The 18,661-nt window shown below is 39.5% G+C and overlaps 1 protein-coding gene across 5 annotated transcripts in view; it reads right to left on the bottom strand.

Annotated features, from left to right (window-relative positions):
* Positions 1–18,661, bottom strand: part of LOC105207766 (T-lymphocyte activation antigen CD86) — a 309,464-nt gene that overhangs the window by 146,151 nt on the left and 144,652 nt on the right. Inside the window, exon 2 of one of the 5 annotated variants that reach the window (XM_026134076.2) lies at positions 5,311–5,371. The exons of the other annotated variants lie outside the window; for them this stretch is intronic. The gene's annotated coding sequence lies outside the window, so the exon portion shown is untranslated. The remainder of the gene's footprint in view (positions 1–5,310; positions 5,372–18,661) is intronic. 5 annotated transcript variants of the gene reach the window in all.

Raw genomic sequence — 18,661 nt, 5'->3', positions numbered from 1 at the left:
ATCCGTATTCAAACATATTCCGCGCAGGACCGTAATGACGTATGCTAGCTGTGAATAAGCAAGAATAATCAAGTAAAATCGAATTCGATCGATCTATTCCGATCGATCGACGTGGCCTGTGCGCCATGTAAATTGAAAAAAACAGCGCCGACATACATGCGCAACGAGCCGAGTAAAATAGAATACTCCATTTTTTACACGGTTCGATCTCGGCGCGGCATGGGGGTGGCATTCCAATCAACAAAAGGACAGTTTCGAAACAATTCGCCCTCTTTTTTTTGTCGTTCAATTTTTGCCGGACTTTGCCGTTTCCATCGCGTCGCGTCGCGTCGCGTCGCGTCGCGCGCCCCGGCTTGTTGGCGGTACTAGCGTGGGACACGTTGCAATCGTACGTGACGTTGGCGCGATTGGCACTTACGAGTACCTCGATCGAGTATCCCCGTTCCGCGCGGAGATCGCGCGCACGAACAGAAAAACGACTCGCCAGACGTATAACGCAACGAAAACCAATATCCACCGCGATATCCGCGCGCGTGTACACGCGCGCTATGAATCCAATTTCGTGTAAATTTGCGACTGAGTAGAGCATCATCCCACACGGTTCGGTTCTCCATGACAAAGAGCCGCACCGCGCAAAACTACGCTAAAATCCCGCTAAGCGGACCGACAATGCAAAATCTGCCGCGAATGATCTGGAAAATTGATGTAGAATGATTTTCCAGAAATTTTCGAAACGGACGAATTTATGCAATTTTCAAACCAGGAAGTGCATTGTTGTTATTCGTTAAATGTTTTCAAATAATACACTGAATAAAATTATAAAACATTGAATAATATACTAAATGAAATATTGAATTGTACACATTTTTAATTTTCCACTATAATATCGTATTAAAATAGACCGCCATGTACTCCACAAGCTGAAAGCTTGCATATGCATATTCAATAAGAGGTAATCCAATCATTTTTGCGAGTTCTCTCTCTCTCTCTCTCTCTCTCTCTCTCTCTCTCTCGTGCATACTGTAGAATTATTGTGCATCGAATAACATTTTACGTAAGGGCTGCGCACGTTCTTCGCTGCGAATAAAATGATATTTTACTGTAGATAGATTGTCAAAGCGACTTGCAGTGATTGTATCGTGATTTAGCCTAGTTAGGATCGAGCAGAATTCAATATATCGTAATCTCGCACGTGTCGCTTCTCGTCGCGTCTGTGATCTAATTTCGTATCATTGCGCGAAATCAAGAGCTTTCTTTGGCACTTGAAGAATCGCGAGTTATTAAGAGGCTGCATCAACTGTAACAAATTGTATTACTGTCCATGAATAGCACAATCGATGAATATTCGCTCATTGATCGGATTATTTATTCGTAGAACGATGTAAGATTTACAGTTCAATTAAAATACTAATAATTTATAAATAAACATATAAAATTGAATTTACATTTTTGGGTATTACCGATTTTAATGTATATAATACGAAAATTAACTCTGTATAATTAGATTTCAAGTTTGGAAATTTGAATCCACGTATCCAATTATTCCATATTAAGAATATATATATTTTAATTAGATTGCAGAGAGAGAGAAAGAGAGTGATGTAACAAATAACTTTTGGGTTTTTCCAAATTTGAAGATAAGAACTGAAATAAATATTCATATGGTATACTTGGATCTTAGATTTAACAGATTTTTAAGGTATAAAGATATTTCAATTTGTTAAGTAAACTTTCAAGACTAAATAAATTTAATAAATTTGTTTTGTAATTTTGAACATATTATATTTATACGAATTATACTTGTATCTTTTTCTTCTTTCTCTTTCTCTCTACAATGCATTGAATGCAATTTTAGGTCGATAGCATATCGCGTTCGATAATCGAGGTGTACACGAGGGGTAGCGGGACAATTTTCAAATGGCGGCACGCGCCGCGCACGTCCTATTTCACATTTGACACCGGCATCGTCACGTGTTGGTCTCTTCGTGTAATTGCGACGCAACGTGGAACGCGGATGTGTGGGAAGGAGGATGCGGAATGCAGAAGAAGAGAGCTGCTGCCGAATAGTGATTTACTGCGCGCGGGGAAGCGTAGCCAAATATCGATGTAAACGGTACTGATGCGTTGGAAAACTGGATTTACGCTCTCTAACGGAAGCCGTAAATAAACGCATCGTGCCAAGTGTGTGGACATATGTATATGTATACGTGTCTACGTCGCGATATAAAATAGTGGGTAAATAGGGGAAATCGGACGATCGTCGATTCCGAGACAATGGCGGACGCGCGAGCTATTGTACAAGTTCCTGTTTCGGCCCGACAGAGAATTCCATTTTTATGTCTGTCAAATAGATCGGTTAAAAAAAAATATTAACTTTTGTAAGAATAGCGGTCTATGATATTTAGTTGATATGTGATTGAGAGACGAGTTATATTACACACTTGCAAAATTTATGTTAAATTTAACATTATATCACACGGCACACTCAAATTTTTGTATAAATTTAACACAAGTGAATATGCTGTAATGTAACATCAGTTTTATGTAAAAAAATTGATATAAAAAACGTTAACATTTCAATAGCCAATTTAGAAACAAGATGTAGAAATATACTTCTGCAGTAAAATTAACTTTTTTTTTAATATGTTAACAAGTACATTTTATTCACTTATTTAAATTATTTTGTTTTATAACTGTTATTTTTATATTATTTGTGCATTTATCCATAAATTGTGTTATTTTAACATTAAGAATTTTGAATATCAATTTGACACAGAATATTCGAATAACATAATCATAATGTAATTATGTTGAATATAATTAATAAATATAATTATGTTAATAATATGATTATGTTAAATTAACACTTGCATATATTACAAATTCATCATAAAAATTTTAAGAAGGACTAATTTTAACATAAATACAAAATGTTTTCTATTGTGTAGTTTATAAACAGACACTCTCATACATGTGATAGAGATATCGCTTAAGCATCCTGCTACATATAAATATTTACAATTTGCTTATTGTACTTATTGTTAATATTTTAGCACACTTCAAGATTGATATATTACTGATTATGGAAATATCTAGGAATCTATCGATAGAGTCTCCGTGTGCTCACCTCCCTCGATAATTCGATAGTTAACGTGTTACTTGACCAATAATGAATATTCAGTAGCATGCATTCTCATTCCGCAAATCTGATGCGAAATTTAGACCCTTGAATTTTATCGGTTTAATGTGAAAATGACGTTTAACATGTCAGCGTGAGATGAAAATCATATGGCGTTGTTTAACTTAAAATATACACGGAGAAACATAGAACAATGGTTCGTCTTTTCATCGCATGTTCTAGACTAAATGTAAATGTCTGTTATTTTAATATTATGTTGACATACGTGTAATGCAATCTTCATATTAAATTTATAAAAGCCATTGTAAAGATATAAATTGGCCTCGTAAGTTCAATGGTGAAATATTTAATCTTTTCAGTGGCAAACCTTTATCGCCGTAAAAGATTAAAAACAAAAATAAGAAAAAGAAAATTTGGCGAGTAATCTTATCAACTTTCACGCCAATCGTGCAGTCGCAAAAGTCAAGCAGCGCGCCGAAAAAAACCCAACAATAAGCGTTAGCGTGACAACTTGATTTAACTCTTTCGCTGAGAGACGCGGTAGAGGTCTTTTCGCGAGAAACATGATTTATTGACGCAATTCGGGACACAATTGCGAATCGCCAGCGGCAAGCTGTCGACTCTCGGTGGTCGCAGCGCTGCGAATCGATGTTGAAGCCGGGTGGTTGGTCGGTCGGTCGGTCGGTTGGTCGGTCAGTCCGACGAGCGAATGTCATAAAAAGTCACCAAACATCGCGTGGCCATGATTCGCGTTAAAGGCTGGATGTACCGGCACGCGAGTAAGAAATTTCGATACGGTAATGGACGGAACTATCGGGGCCGATGGGCACGCGCGCGCGCGCGCGCGTGTGTATGTGTGTTGTTACGTGGCCAAAGTCGATAGGCCAGCAGCAACAGCTGCTAGCAATCGTCCCCGGGAATTGGGGTGAGTAGCATCGGTCGCCGATTCCCAAGAGTCCCGCGCCAAGTTGAACCGATATGAAATTTGATAACCTTAGGTCCTCGTCAGAACGTCGTTGCGGAGGGTCTGCTCGTGGTTCTTTGCCTCCCTTCGTAGTCCTTTGCCATTCGCGTTTATCTACCCTCCTTTACCCTGCTTGCTTTTCTCCCTCTCCCCCTCCCCTCCCCTCCGCCTCTCTCGCTTTCTCTCTCTCTCGATTCTCGCAAAAGACACCGATTCCGTACCAAAATCAATTTCGATAAGTAGCTGCCAATCCTTGCAAGACGTCCTGACCGCGGCGTATCAGTTTCGAGTGGTCCCTCCATTACTTCTAAATCGAAGTGGCTTTATAATTTATTTTGCGCATTTTGTGAGGAAACGATTTTCCGAGGGCGAAGCGGCAAGTAATAAACGAGGATACTTCTATATGTACGGTCGAGTGCGAAAAATTGGGCTCTAATCTACCGAGAAGTCCACCATTCGTCTCTTTCGTGAAATATATTTAAAATGTGAATATTACGTTTTACAAATTTTACATTAATTTTTGGTTTCATATAAATTACAGGTTTTCAATATCAGTTTTAATAATAAGATTTCATAGCTTGCGCGCAGATATTCCCAGATATCAAATGCTCTTTTACATGATATATTATAATGCGTATTATTATCTATAGTTCTCATGATGAAGCACCGGAATTAATTAAATGAAAAAAAGTCGAGTAACCTAGAGTACGCTGTACCGGGGATAAGCTTTATCCCGCTCGCTGTATGGAAGTGCTTCAGCGATGGTTGCAAAGTTTTTCCCGGGGATAAAGGACCGTAAAAAATTTCATGGGTTTGAGCGGTCGGAGTCCCTATGCACGTTTTAAGCGCTACGTTCTAAAATTCACTTCCAACACTGGCCGTGCTTCTCTTCTCTTCTCTTCGTTCTTATGACGCGATGCGATATTACGACCGTGCAAATGAATTTCAAAGAGCGCACAGTTGCGTCAGGATCGTCTAAAGTGTACGACTTTATCCCTTAATTCGATTGAAACTTTCGTTAATATTCTTTCTTTTTTTGCTTCCACGATCGATTGATCGGGGAATTGTCGTGAAAATATAATACACGCTCGTAGCGATACGTGATCGTATCAATATCATCAATAATAAATCACTATGTTAAGGTAATTGCAGGGCAGCTGTTATTCACTAGGGCATAACTATGTTATATATTAATAGTACCACATACCAGTAGTTAGTAGAATGTTAGTAGCTGCATACAACAGTCCAAACTTCTGTCAGGCTATATTCTGCAAAATAAATTATACGAATATTTAGAAATTGAAATCTTCAATAGTATATACAAATTTTATATCACAAAAATACTTGGTTTTCTGTTAATCTAAGAATAATTACACAAGATGGTTTTTATATTATCAGAAAAGTGAAACTGACGTCACGGAAAAATGTTTTATTGATCCAAATTGGCTATCTGATTTTTATTCGAAAATTCTGAGACCCAATGTTTGTACGGCAAAAACAAAAGTTGTGACCCACATATTCATAGTATTGATCTGTTGAAATTTGCTGGGGTGTAAAAATTACTTCAGGTGATCGTTTACGTAATGTAAAAATTCAAAAGTGATAAGAATGTATATTATAAATTCGAAATAATATGAGTTTGAATGCGGTTTAAGTTACAAAATATTATTGGCTTTGTTTATACAGAAGTTTATATCACGTTTTTGTCAATGTTTACTTTGACTTTTATTGAAAAAATACTTCATATAATTTTTATATTTATATCAATTTAACAAATTTTAAATTTATATTTGTATAAATTTCACATATATATATTGATATAATAAACAAAAATAATAAAAATAAAAGTTTTTTTTATATATAGTTTTAGGAGAGCAAAAATACAATATATATACAAAGTGGCTTTATTAGATATACAAATGTATAATCCAAATTTTTTTAAGCAATGAAAAAATTAATTAAAAATGAATTAATTTTTGCGCTCTTTTTCGGTCATGTATCACGTATTGTTGATATATAGTTATTAAAAGCAGCATTTAGTTTGGTCCAACGTAACTCGAAGAGGTTTTCAATTAGTAGCGGTAAAAATATCAATATCCAAATATCCGAGTTAAATAATTGAAGAGAGAAATAGTGAAAACACTGTTTCGTTCTTGGACACGTCTACTTAATCACCCTTGACAATGGATTTCAAATGCGATTACAGAATTTATGCGAATGTCTCTCCTGACGTATTTGCTACGGCAAGATCTGTTATTGCTTGATCGGAATAGTTCGCTTATTGCCCCGATGAATCGATATGCGTCATCGACAGTTACGTAACGTATACTCGCCGTTTCGCCGCTTCTCACGAGCTTTCTAATCGCTCCCCACGGTCCACAGTTCATTTGCAAACGATGCGAACATCACGCAAAGTTAACCCGGGTATTCAGTTTATTCTAATACGAGATTCCGAACACGGCTCGAAGAATGCATAAGATATAAAGCTTCGCGAGTTTCCCGATGCCTCGATACCCGGGCCGCGCCGACGCTGAATAGGAACCTCTAAGTGCCAGGGGTAAATTTCCTCCCGGTGGCCGTATCGCTCAGCAGCGACGATGAAAATCGCATGGCGCCGCTCGATGCAATATTTATCGTCATCACGAAACGCGAACGTTTTCCATTTGCAAGCACGCCCCCGAGAAATAGATGCTCGCTCGCTGGAGTGTGCACTTTGTCCGGCCGATATCCCGTACGTTTCCTCAATATAACGGTATATGCGGCATTTTTCATTTAATTCTCGAGATTTTTTCCGCACAACTTTCCTACAAATTTCATCAATCAAATTTTATATCCGAGTGATAAATATATTGTTGCAAATTGTTTTTACACCGTTTATCGCAGGCAATTTAATTAAAAAACAATGTACCATGTTTTTTGAGGATCTAACATTTCTGCGATTGAAAAAAAAATTTACGATTTTCTTTCGTGACATGTCTCATTGAATGGCGATTTCTACCTAATTTTTCTTTGCCAATATGCCACTGTAGACATTCTCTTGATTCGCTTTTTATACCGTGAGGCGAACCGAGGGTTGAATGTGACGGTTGGACTGAGATATTGCACCGTCAGTTTAGATATCTGGCCACGTCGCAATGAAGCTTTATCCAGTGGCCCTAACTCGCCTCATATTTCCCAGTTGGTCCATCATATAGTTCCCATCTCGCGCGCGCGCGCGCGACGATTTTCCCTCCGGCGTGGTGGCGACGGGCAAACGTCGCACGCGTTTTACGACGTTTTATTAAATCGCCGGTTTATCTACACTCGTGTCCGGGCGCGATTGCGATCGGTGAATTCGACGCCAATTTCGCGAAAATCACGAAGGGGAGCGGCCGGGCCGGAGCCGGCGTGCCACTACCCGGCGGCGATTTGCCGTTCAATTTCGTGATCCCCGCGAATTTCCATCGTTTATATTTTTGCAAAATACGTGATATCCTTGCCGCTTCAGTTATATTTTCAACCGGCACGACACACAACCAGGTGTACGCGTCGCCGCATCGCATTGATTGTGGCAAAAAAATAAATACGAGCGGAATTAGAGCGAGGGGCGCGACCGAGGGGATCGCAATAAGCTCTCCGCCGTCCCTCGTAACCGTGTGGTTATCGAAATAAATGGCGTACGGATAAAGCGAAACGAAATCCTTGGACCGCCCGTACGCTTTTTATGCCGACCGCGGCGCGACGGGTTCGGTAAAAAGGCCACGGGTGAGGATCCGGGCGAATCCATTGTTGTAATCTCTGTTTAATTACATTGTCCGGCTCGATGAATAGCCCCGCTGCCGCCGCCGCCGCCGCCGCCGTCGCGTCCGCCACCGCCAGCCGCCAGCCGCTTTGTTCCCGTTTCGCGGTTTTACAGATTTGCGTGCCGTATGCTGCACACTAAACACGTGCGCTTATTTTTCGGTTATCCGCGGCTTATCATAATTCATATACCTGGCTATTTCGGCGTCGCGCCTGTCGGATCGATTGGAAAATTAGCGCCGCGACGTATTATCGGTCTCGATGCAACGATATGCCATTTCAGGATTACTCTGGTTGCACATGTACGTATCTACCTACCTACCTACCTACCTACCTACCTACCCACCGGGTGCCCGATTACGAATCGACGCGCGGGTATATTCGAATGCAATAATTTCCCCTTGCCTCGGATGCACTCTAGACTCTCCCTCGCGCTGCATATCCGCTTCGGCCGAATTAATACGCCCGAGTATACACGTACAAACCCGCATTGTTACACCGCGATAAGTTACACCGCGATAATGATAATCTTCTCACGAAACACAATCCGCGGTCGAGGAAACGCGTCTGGTTTCGTTGCCGATGCGTCGCGTCGATGCGACCGCCGCCGCGCCGTCGGAATATCGAAAGAGAGAATTTCGGTGGAAAACGTGGATCCCCTGTGTGAAAGAAAGAAAAGAAGAGGGGGAGAGAGAGAGAGACAAAAAGGAAGGTGGAGAAAGATCTGACCTGCGGAGAAACGGCATGCATAATATAACAGAAGCGGCCGGCTCGCGATACATCACCCGCTATAGCTACGAAGAGGAAAGATACTTTATCCTTTCGCGATGACGTTGTATGGCTATCCACGACAGGAAAACGCCTCGAGGGGACGGTCGTGTCTCCGCCCGTCGTTTCGTCGTACTCCTTTTTCGAACGGTGTCAACACGACACGAAGTATCGCACCTACGTGAGCATTTTGCTTGTTTAATCTCAGCGTCGTGTCACCGATCAAATTAAAGTCTTTTTAAGATTTTTCTCTTAACCCTTTCGTGCCTGGTGCGTTGTATTTATATCCCAATCCTTTATAAATTTATATCTTCCACGAAAACATTTTAAAGATAAAAGATAAAAAAATCTTTACAAAAAGAATCAACACCCTTATGAGTTTTACTCCTTTTGATCTGTATACTTGGTCAAATATTTGTCAAATATAAAATTAAAAATACAATTAAAAATGCATACATCAGTAAGAGCTATATGAAAAAAAAATGCTATTTTATTTCAAAATGGCCAACTCAACGTGCTAAATTTGATTGGATTTGTGAAACTCATTTTGATTCGCTATTTTAAATTTTGAAATTTTGACTACAGATTTATAATTTTTTTTCAAATTTGTTATCAGCGACCCTAAAAACTTAATAAGAATGTGAATTAGATGTTAACTGTTCCCTAAAAAAGTTAGGCACGAAAGAGTTAACGGAGTTTTGAATAACGCTTCCGACATTTAAATAATCGATAGAGCTTTACCGACTGGTTAATTTTTAGTCGGAATTTCAATAGATTCCAGACTTTAGATATATTCGCCGTGAGCTCGTTAAGCATGCATATCATCGAACACTCTGTATGCATTTGAATGGTTTAATCCATTCGGGTCCATCATGCTCATTCGTGAAATTAGTTGCAGTCGCATGTTTCTTCGATTTGTATGTCAAAGGCGAGTCGGTAATGCATGTCCATGGCGTATGTAAACAGCGAAAGGGATGGAGCGAGGAATAGAGAGGAGGCGGGAGGGAAATGGAGGAAATGCTGCGAAACTCGAGCAATTAGAACTAGTAAAGGCCGAGTATTCAACGAAACTGCGCTTGAACTTGCTTCTCTTCGTCCGTCTCCCGTTGATTACACTGGGGCTACCGAAGGAGATGAGTGATGTTCCAAGATTGTAATTAGCGTATCAGAAATTTTAGTAGCGTCATAAATTAAAATATCGAGCCATTACATCAATGCCCTCTCGTAGTAAACAGGCATATATCGTTACTTTCCGCCTTCTAGCGTATTTGGATCCATTCAGAAAATAAGTATTATCAATCGTATACGATAAATGTCGAAAGTTAAACGATAAATTCGATTTTATTACTTCCGATCACGTGTAATCGTCGGAAGTTTAACGAGAAGTTTGTACTTTCTTTTAACGTAAAATGTCACAGGAAATAATATATTTCCGTTTACTAAAATTACTAATAAATTGGATTTTCAATCATTCTTATTAAAGGAAAATAAAATAGTAAAGTATATGAAGAGAAAAAAGTTATTGCGAAAAGTAAGGTTGCCGTTATCTCACTGCAACTGAAATAGATTGATGTTGCAAAATACATCATGAAAATTTTTACAACGTACATTAAAGTAAAAAAAAAATGCTTTTAATAAAATATTTTTAATTGATAGAGCAGATTTGTAAAATATATCAAAAGCTTCTCCCGTGTTGACTGATTAATAATTCGTAAGATAATTATGATACTCTACTTTAATAAAAAAATTTTGGGAAATTTTTTTTTTTCTTTCAAGAACCATGTAAATTCAACGTCAGAAATTTTTAAATGCTGATAATCCTGCTATTACATTATATACAGAAAATTATAATGATCTATCATATCATTCGTGATTGTTTCGTAAAGTAATGTTTAACGAGTTTGGCGAATTTTAAGATGTTTAAATTTATTGAATAACGAATCTGCAAAATTTTTGTGTTAGAAACGAAGTTTATTGTATTGATAAAAATGTTGCAAAAAACATTTGTGAATGAATGTTTATCTAAAGCATGACGTGCTAAAGACAAGCCGAAACCGAAAAGCTAAAATCGATCAAAATTCTTTTGACTATTTTCTTTGATTATCGTGGTACGGTACGTACAAAGAATTCCTTTCAGAACGTAAAGTCAATAAGGAATATTACTTGAGTCGCTTGAGCGTTATAAAACATTTGCGTGAAGCGATCCGCAAATACCGTTTGGATTTGTGAGCAAACGATTCGTAGATTTTACACCATAATAATCGTTGCACACTTCAATGTCTGTACACAATTTTTTGAATCAAAAATTCGAGCAACGTCACGTCGCAAGTACTTTAGTCGTCTGGCCAAGCCCTGTGTGACATTTTTCCGTTTCCCAATCTCAAATTGCCTCTCAGAGGACGACGATTGAAGCCATTAAGAAAAATTTCTGAACGAAGTGAAGAGCACATGAGCAATCACTTACCAACGATGTTTCAACGATTGGTTGAAGTACATATATATGTGTATTGCAAGTAATGGAGAGTAAATTTATTTTTTTGCCTTGCGACGTAAATTCTCGCGCAAATTTAAATAATAGCAGAGTTACCGTATATATCGAATTGAATTGTGCCTAATCAAAGACGGAAATAATTTAATTGAAACTGCCAAATTAAAATATAAACATTTTATTTTAAATATAAAAACATAATATGAAATAATATGAACAATCATGTTGTAAAAATAATTTAGCTTTCTGACGTGCTATTTTTCACGCATACGTTGAATGCGTATGTATTATATGTATGTATGTAAATTTTATGTCGATATTTGGAACGTGATCCTTTTTACCACCGCTTTGAATTAAGTCGCTGCGGACTTGATAATCGAGCCAGCAAGAGCTTTAAACTGTGTATTGTAGAAAGATTTTATTTTCTAGTGAATTGTGAGAAAATTGAATTAACGAAATAGAATTAACGAATAAATTTTCCAAAGTGTTATCGTCTTCTCTCTCTTTCTCTCTACATCGTGCATTTCATCTCCGCGAATATTGCGCAAATAGCGGCAGGTATACGTAACCGGGCGCGGATTGCCCAAATAACATTACCGAAATGTTTATGCGCGGGAAAAAAAGCAAGAAACGTATGTTCTCCGAGGTGCGGACGCGCGCGCCGCGAGCCAAGTCCGCAATTAAAATTCCGCCGCGGTGATGTGCAGAGCGCGAAATTCATTGCGCGCCCGTGCTCGCGCCAAGCCTTTAAACACGTTGATCTGCTTTATGGAGCGATATCCAGGTCGGTACTTATATCCACATGGTATTATCCCAAGTAACCGTCGTACAATGCAAGAACGAATGACGGAAATCCGCGACGGCGAGACGTACTTCGGACGTGAAAGTCGTTGGTGCATCGCGCGGCTTTGGGTCACTTACGTCGCGGTAAATTGTACCATTTATTACATGCAACGGCTGCCCATTTCCGCGACACTCGGGGCGGTTGATGTGACGCACGGACTTTACGGCATCCATTAACATTATGTAGAAATGCCTCTTAGACAATATTTTAACAAACTGTTGTTACTTATAGAGATTCCATGAGGAACAATGGAGAATTAAAATTAGAAATTAATTAACATTAACCTGGGGTCCATTGGACCCTAAAAAATGCTTAAGAGTCTAAAGTATAAGTTTAAGTTTAATTTGTCTATTGATTATATATAATTTCATAAAATTATAGTCATCATTCAAACAAGAATTAATATAGTAATTATTGTTAAATAAATATTTTTTTTGAAACGCGAATTATTGCACTATTTTTTTCGAAAAGTGTCATATCTGTAGAGTACAACCATAAATTTAAAAAAAAAAAATTTAAAAACGTTAAAATTTTTTGAGCAACTCATTTTTCAAAAATTTGTACTTTTGCGATTTTTAGAAATATATGTTACAATTAAAATTTTTACAACAAACCCCCCCATATTTTTATGTTCTACAATGTTTGAATGTTCAGTAATTTTGTCTTTTTGCTTCAAAGAACGAAAATTGTGAATACGGCAACCGGTTAAATGCACTGGGGACATTTTATCCCCGGTGTGACCATTACAAAACTTTCAAGAGGTATGACCACGAAGGGTTAAATAAATTTAAAACTAGCTCCTTCTTAAATTGTAGGACAAACATAGAATAAAGTTTCGCTATCAATTTACATCTCTGAAAGTTAGTGTAACGCCAGGAACATCCATCCTAAAACGGTTGAAGAGTTCGTAGATGAAATTTGTGCCGCGTTCGTTGTCAGAACATTCTACATACTTCGTCTTAAACTTGGATACGAAAATACGTAAGTCAAATCAGCGTCTGATGCTGCAATACACCGGCGTGTATCGTTGATCCAGTTTGCGCCGTCAAGTCTGCACAGAGTAGGTAGTTAGGTGATGTTAGATGCAAAAGGTGAAAGAGCATCAGATAACGCTGGATAACCGAAAATTCAGAAGCTCTGTCTCTCGATGAGGCTCACGTTAGACGTTGCCGCGTGCGCATGCGATAACACGCAATCGTCCGAGTTAGGTTGCGATAAATTACACGCACGCTATCTTAATTAGCAGGCGTGTAACACTCATGCAGAAACGTCCGCGATAAATCATGTGGAATCTGCGCTTAGGTATTAAAAAGTAATGAAATAATGAAAAATGCACTAGCCGAGCACATTAAAATTTTCAACGCGCGTTATCGCGTTGTTACAAGTACCGATACATCTTCTTAACTCATAAATCTTTCATAAGTCTCATTAGATATTGTGATTACTCTTATCGTAACCAAAAATTGGTATTCTTTTGATTAAGACCTTTCAGCAGGTAGGTAGCCACGCGACAGGCCATATTTTCTTAAAGGTTAAAAACCTTGTTCTGGAAAAAAAAAGTGCAAAGTATTGTTTAGAAGTTTCAAACTGTATTATATCTATATTCTTTTATCTCGTACGGGGATAACTAAATTTAACTATAACATACTATACTAGTAGAAAAATATAATTATAAAAGTAAACATTTTTTATTTTTATAATTATATTTTTTATACAGACTAGTATAGTGTGTTATAATGAAATTCCTCAGGATGTCTGAGCGCCCATCTATCAATGTCTGTGCCTGTCTTTAACCCCCATTTATCTAACTACTTGAAAATTAAATTATATATTTTTTATTTATTTATTTTTATAAATTTTACTCAAGTTTGAAAATTTCCTATCGGACATAAATATGTCATAAAAATTGCTCCAAATGATTGCAACGAGACTAACTGCATCGGGCATTAATAGAGATGAAGGGAATTAATATACAGCCGCTTTACGGTTTATCACTTGTCTTTCCTGTATCAATTGCACGCACAAATGTACGTCCGTGCAATCGAATTCATCGCACGTTTAAACCTTTATGACGATCTAGTTTATGGAGTGATATCCAAGCCAGTAGTTAGCATTAAGCAGGATAAGCGTCATAATGCAGCATGGATAACTGAAACCCGACGCGGCGCGGCGGTCCGGTGCTCTCTCGGATGGGAAAAGTCGTTACAGTGCATACGTACCTGCGTATACCTGCCCGCTTGACTGCTTGCCTGCGTGACACGCAGCGCACACACCGCCACGTTGTTCGTGCTGCTGCCACCCGCCCTACGTGCGTTGTGATAAATTATACCGTTTATTACGGCGCGATATCAGACCATCCACCTCCCCCTTGGTAAACCTGTGTACACGCTGAACGCTACCAATGTATCGCGTGAATTTATGGTAGCGCCGATACCACGGTTACGGTAACCTACTTGCGGAAACGTAATGCCTATTACGAGTGGCTTTGTAGTACGTTTTTTATCCTGTGCACGATTACTGTCGTTGATGTCCGATAATAAAAATTTCTTCAAGGATTAAAAAAAAAATATATATATATGTAAAGTAATTTCTCAACGTAGAAGGAAGATTGAAGTGCTCTTTTCACGCGTATTTATTCGATTAATTACAGCAGAACTTTTTAATGAGATACAAATAGTCGTCGTTGCGAAAGGTGTCGACGATAATACAACTGTCGGTGGAAACGATTTAATATCTCCGTCGCCGCGGAATCTCTACCGTCCTTTCGTCGCGCGAAGATTAGAGGATAGTACGGGAGTTAGAACAATCTTCGTCATGGCAGTAATGTCCTGGAAATAAGGGCGTGGGTCGTCGCCGGGCGCGGGGTGCGGGGCGCGGGGTGCGACGCTTGCTTGCAGTTGCGAACATGACGGAATCGCATAAAGCACAGTGGCAATGTGCCAGTACAACGCGGCTGGAATGTCACGTACGCGGAACTGCGCGGAGCTTTCTTACCGGGATTCACGCTGCCTCGCGCTTATTCCTGTGGGTAAACCACTTTAGCGAGAAAGAGAGAAAGGGCGAAAGAGTGAGAGTGAGAGAGAGATGAGTCGCCGCGCGTGCATGAATCGCAAATGGCTTTCGCGTCGCTGCTGCAGGTTATTCCGTTTATCGTGCACAAATATCGCGAGTCTCGATGATAAATTTATTCTCATCCGGAAGCATGCTCGGCCGTTCGAACAATGTTATTGGCCGATTTGCCGTGCGACTCGCGGGATAAATTGTCGTTTCCGACATAGAGAAGGCTGATGGCCCTGACCCCGGCACGGCGATACGTATTATTTTCGGACCACGGAACATTATTTCGCGATGTTAATGTTTCATTCGCTTTGTCCTCTACGTTTATCGGACACGTTTATCGTATATGCAGTTATTTAGACATTATAATTGTTCCAAAATCCTCGTGGACCCGCGAAATATATATGTATATTCTAGTGATAGATTCTTCCGCAACCACCTCGGGGCATTTAATTTTTTTCATTATTTCTTCCAACGTTTACATAATTTTTATGGATTTGTTGATTGATAATTCGAAACTCGCTGCTCACAGCTTCGAGCCGTATTTCGTAACATTTCTCCCATACAGCATTATAGTATTGCGCTTTATGCAACAATAAGACGTAGTAAAATTTGATGCTATTGATGCGTGAAAAATTATTCAATGCGAGATAAGACGCCGCGAAGTAGAAATGTATGGAAATATTACGCTAACCGAGTTGAACTTACGTAGTCGTTTTATGCAAGCACGCTCTATTTCACTGTATTGGAAATCGAAGAATCGCAGTCGCCGGCAAGGAACGGGCGCTGCAAAAATGAAACCTCGCTTCGTACAACGCCGAAGGAAACGGAGGTGACGCTTAATTGCAAGGTTTCGCTTGTTTGCACTCGTTTCATTGTTTCGGACATTAATAGAAATTATAGCCTCTTTATCCGCTACTTTGAGCCGTCTTGCAAAAAAATTTTGAAAATCATCGAAATCGTCCAATAGTTTCGATTTAATCCCGCGTAATGTCTCCACACAGCAATGGTAAATTCCTTCTATATTGGATATAAAGCAAATAGAGAATTGACTCTGTTTAAAAATTGCATTTCCGTCCCTCTTGTAACGTAAAAGTATAGCATTATGACGTTATCCACAAGAATCATGCATTTTATGCATCTTGTATTTTATCCGGTCGCAAATAGGGGCGGGATGTTTCGAATGTTCGCAGCAGAGATACATTTTGTTAAGGTGAATTACATTAGAGTACATACAAGGAAAACGCGAGTCGCGGAGCCGAAATCTCTGCGCTTGTCGTGCGCGCATTGCCAGCTTTAACGCCGGCCAGATTGTGAACCGTATAATACGGGGGTTAGGGCGAGAATGTTACACAAAATGGAAATTGTACGCTGTTTACGAAGGACGCACGCCTGGAATATTATTCCGCTTGCACTCCGATAAAACAGCGGGACGCTTTTACTGCGCCGGATAAATATTCGGGCCAAATTAAAAGCACTATTTTATCACGAAGACACGCCGCGCACGCTCGACTAGGCCGAAACGTCATAATTTGCCGAATACACTCATTCCCGGATTTACACGCTACTTTTTTCGCTACGATTTCGCTGTTATGCGGTGAAAAATCCCTCGGGTAAATACCCGGAATATTGGTTATCTCACCGACTTTTTTAAAAATGAACCGCAGAGAATCCAAAAAAAAGAAAAAAAATCACCCCAAAAAAATTCCTGTATCGCAGAGAGCGGGTAGGTCGACTAAATAAAAAGTCATTTATTGTTGACAATATCAATATTATCTGATATTTAATCAAATACTAGTCTCCTTTGTGTGCGCTGAACGAGCTTTACATTGACAACAGATCTCGAGTGAAAGAAGCAGGCAAAGTCGACGAACCGGTGAAGGTAACTTTGTAACTAACGGCGGATAATCTATTTCGAAAGAGACGAGGGTGGGGGAATTCTCGGTTAGATGGTTCGGTAACTAGCAGAAAGGCGTATATATGGGTGGGGATAATCCTGTCGTCGTAGAGACGCGGATATCCGAAGGCGAAGGAGGCGACGAGAACTGTCAGCCCACGCCTCGGCGTCAAAGGGATATTCTCTTTTTTTTTCTTTCTCTCCATCTCTCTCTCTCTCTCTCTCTCTCTCTCTCTCTCTCTTTTTTTTTTACATCCGCCTGCAGCTCGTTGCAATATAGCGAGCACTTCAGGATATATTGCCTCACTCGCGTTGAAAGAGAGACCATCGAATCGTATCGCGTTCTTCGTTGGCGGGCAGGAAAACGCACACACAGTATGTATATGTACGCTCGACAGTAGCCCGAACGAAAATGTTTGCGCAGCCGGCAATTAATAACGCCGATGGAATAAATGCACATGTGGTGGCAACGGTAGCGATGACGGCGGCGGCAATTCGGTCGTCGCCCATACGCGCCGCAAATGCCGGCGAAAGACGACTTCTTTTCGGACGTAGCGAAATTTATTTCGCCGCTAAATCGGCTTGTTTACCTCAAAGGCGGCCGGGAAATTGCGCCTCAGCTGGAAACGCCGGTAACTGGATGCTGTTTCCCGTGTCTGTAATTTTCCCGGTTATTACGACCCCTTGACTACGCGACGGCGACGGGATAAAAGAAGATTTTGCAAATTTATGACTTTCAATCAAGGCTATTATTAGCAACGGCAGAGAGGGAGTCCACAGCGACTGGCCGTCGCGCCGCCGTGTAAAATGGACCGAATTGATTGCGTCTTAAAAGTTGTGCGGAGGTAACGTCGTTTGCTCCGCGTAAAAAGCATTTCCGCGCTTTTATAAATAGAAAGTACGGAAAATATTGAGAGTATTCCCGATGCAATTACCCTCCGCTTTCACCCACCACCGTGCCGATTGGCTATCGAATTTTGCTCGAATTTATAATACCTTTCGCTGCGAAAGACTCCGCTAAAATGCATTCTCACGCTGACCCGCAGATTAATTTATTGTCTGATGATATGCTGTGAAAGTTTCCACGAGCTCACCTCAGCTAGAACTGTCATAGAAGTAACGCGCTTAGTCGCCGCTTTTTGGACAGATAATAAATGATCATAAGTTGCCCCTCGTCAGTATAACGAATTCAATGTGGACCATATGCGTTGGGATTCTGTCTTGACATATTATGTAAACGTGACCGAAGCTATCTATATTTTATGTCGTGACCCAGGTTGGAATTTTAAAATTTGGACCCAATGTTGGCTTGATATCGGGAACTGAAATTTCGATACTGGCAGGTGAATTGGTCCAATATTGATATCGGGATAATAAGTCTGGTACAGTACCGTTCATCAGTGTCATGTTTGTATTAAAAATTCAGTAATGTATTAGTACTGTATGCCAGTATTAGAGTATCAATTTCAATTAACGATGTAGCACCACTAACTTTCAACGATGATTGTACTTACTGCTATACTACTTAAAAGTCATTGCTATTTACATGGGATAATTTCGTTAAAACCACGAAATCATATGTAATTTTTTATTATGGTATAATGATTTTCTTGTGTGTCATTACACATACTTGATAAGTAACTTTGTAAAATGTGCTATTTTTTTTTATACGGTATTGACCAAAAGTATTAAGTGCATATATTTTTTTTTTATTTATCTTATTA

The sequence above is a fragment of the Solenopsis invicta genome, chromosome 14 (genome assembly GCF_016802725.1).
Source record: "Solenopsis invicta isolate M01_SB chromosome 14, UNIL_Sinv_3.0, whole genome shotgun sequence".
NCBI classification, from domain to species: domain Eukaryota; kingdom Metazoa; phylum Arthropoda; class Insecta; order Hymenoptera; family Formicidae; genus Solenopsis; species Solenopsis invicta.
This window is presented reverse-complemented; position numbering and strand designations above follow the sequence as displayed.